Source organism: Syngnathus floridae, unplaced genomic scaffold (assembly GCF_059516105.1).
Source record: "Syngnathus floridae isolate MCC-2025c unplaced genomic scaffold, RoL_Sflo_1.0 HiC_scaffold_440, whole genome shotgun sequence".
In the NCBI taxonomy this organism is placed as follows: domain Eukaryota; kingdom Metazoa; phylum Chordata; class Actinopteri; order Syngnathiformes; family Syngnathidae; genus Syngnathus; species Syngnathus floridae.
In genome coordinates this window covers 2,551-5,289 of record NW_028284344.1, presented here as the reverse complement: position 1 = coordinate 5,289, position 2,739 = coordinate 2,551, and the positions used below count along the sequence as shown (strand labels likewise).

Sequence of the window (2,739 nt, the reverse complement as noted above, 5' to 3'; positions counted from 1 at the left end):
TATTTAAACAAAATCATAATTTAAACGACTTCTTTCCTTCATTCACTTTGGAAATTTGGAATTGCAGCAAATCGAATTTTGCCAGGGAACAAAAATAGATCAATTAAACTAAATAAGTCTTCTTCCCATTAAATAAATTTAAAAAGTCTGTCTTGTAACCAGTCCTTTTCAAACAAGTAAAGTCTGCCCATTTTGTGCCGTCGATTTTGTGTTAATGCCTAGTATTTATACAAAATCATAATTTAAAGGACTTCATTCCTTCATTCACTTTGGAAATTTGGAATTGCAGCACATCAAATTTTGCCTGGGAAGAAAAGTAGATTAAATAAATTTAATAAGTCTTACTACTTCCCATTAAATAAATTAAATACGTCTTACTTGTTCCCACTCCTTTACAAAAAAGTAGTTTAAAACGAGGTCCCTTCACTCAACCTTTAACCCTATTTATTCACCTTCTAGGCTAAGTGTTAAAGGCTAAGTGTTAAAGGCTAAGTGTTAAAGGCTAAGTGTTAGAGGCTAAGTGCCAGAGGCTAGGCGCCAGAGGCGAGTTTTTGTGGGCTGAAGTTTTAGTGGGGTTAGTGTGAATACAATCCAAAAGAATACAACAGAATACAATACAATAGAATATAATACATAGATTAAATTCAATAGCTCTTACTACTTCCCATTAAATAAATTAAATACGTCTTACTTGTTCCCAATCCTTTTCAAAAAAGTAGTTTAAAACGAGGGCCCTTCACTCAACCTTTAACCTCAACCCCGCACGTCACATTGTGTTGTATCTGTGAATGTTGGTTGTGGCCAAATGATAGTTTTCTTTCATTCGTTTAGGTTCCACGGTGTTTGTTGGCTATGTTTTCCACTGTCAGAAGGATGAAAATACAAAGTACAACGCTTGGACGTGGGCGAAGACGTCACCGGTGAGTCCTTCCTTCCTATTTATTTACCTTCTAGATGCTAGAGGCTAAGTGTTAGAGGCTAAGTGTTAGAGGCTAAGTGTTAAACACAATACGAACAACACGACGATACTGCACTGAACAACACGATACCGCACTGAGAAACACGATACCGCACTGAACAACACGATACCGCACTGAACAACACCATGCCGCACTGAACACCATGCCACACTGAACAACACCATCCCGCACTGAACAACACCATGCCGCACTAAACAACACCATGCCGCACTGAACAACACCATGCCTCACTGAACGACACCATGCCGCACTGAAAGACACCATGCCGCACTGAACGACACCATGCCGCACTGAAAGACACCATCCCGCACTGAACACCATGCCGCACTGAACAACACCATCCTGCACTGAACAACACCATCCCGCACTGAACAACACCATGCCGCACTGAACAACATTATGCCGCACTGAACATTATGCCGCACTGAACAACACCATGCCGCACTGAACAACACCATGCCGCACTGAACAACACGACGTCGCACTGAACAACACGACGCCGCACAGAACAACACGACGCCGCACAGAATAACACAATACCGCACAGAACAACACAATACCGCACAAACAGTTTTAGATAATATTACGTCGCAGTCATGTGACGCGGACATGACGTCAATAGGCGGAACTCACGGCAAAATTATAATCCGTGGGCGTGGCTTGCAACAGGAAGTAGGAAAGCGGCAGTTCTGGCAAACAAGACACAGCTGTTAGTAACACGATGACTAACAAGGCAAATATTTTTGTTTTCAGCTTGCAACTTGACCGTCTAGAGCGTACAAGGTAATTACAACTGTTTTTTTTTAGCCCTGAAAAGCAAGGGAGTGTGGCGTTTGGGAGGAATGTCGAACTCGGCGTCTGCTTCCAGCCACAGACGCCAAATTTCGACGATTATTTCGACTGGTCAACGGTTGTAAATTATTGCGTTGACTAAAAACTTTATTTAACTCTACTCTTAACTTTGCCGTTTCAGATATGCGGGTATTACACCGCGGAAATGACGTCAATAGGCTGAACTCTCGCCAAAATTCAAATCTGTGGGCGCAATGGCCTTGAGCGAGACACCGGATACAAACACGACGATTATCAACAGAAATATCTTTATTTTCCGCTTGCAAGTGGACCGTCTAGAGCGTACACGGTAAGTACAACTCATTGTGTTTAAAAAGATTTACGTTTGTGTAGTTTGCGTTGCGTTGTATCTGTGAATGTTGGTTGAGGCTAAATGTTAATGTTTAATTTCATTCCTTTAGGTTCCACGGTGTTTGTTGGCTGTATGTTTTCCACTGCAAGAAAAGGCTCGTATCATTGACCAGCAGGAGCTACAATGGTGAGTACCCCTTTCGTCTTCCATTTATGTTAAACACTTCCTATTTCATGTCTAACAGTACTTGATTTAACAAATAACCATAAATAAATACAGTGTGGGCAGTCACGTTAACATATGTGATTATCCTGCCTAATATGTTTATCACAAATATGTCACTAATCACTAATATGTTTATTTGTTTATCACAACACCTTTGGACCTTCAGCAATCGATTATTTACCTTCATCTACATAGAGACAGAACGATGGTGTCTTAAACATCTCATTCATTTCACCAAATAACTTCACGCAGGTGGATAACGGCCGTCTCGGTCACGCTATGTTGCGTGATGCAGTTTTGAAGAACCAAATGCATTTATTCAATGAATAAGTCAAGCTAGTTCTATGTTTATGATGTTGTAAGTTACGGTACCGATTGAAGTTGAGTTCG

The 2,739-nt window shown here is 40.9% G+C and overlaps 1 long non-coding RNA gene across 1 annotated transcript; it reads left to right on the top strand.

Annotated features, from left to right (window-relative positions):
• Positions 1-830: 830 nt before the first annotated feature.
• Positions 831-2,048, top strand: LOC148377055 (uncharacterized). Its single transcript, XR_015857010.1, has 3 exons — positions 831-920; positions 1,734-1,763; positions 1,954-2,048. It is a non-coding gene; the product is annotated as an uncharacterized LOC148377055 (long non-coding RNA).
• Positions 2,049-2,739: the final 691 nt, after the last annotated feature.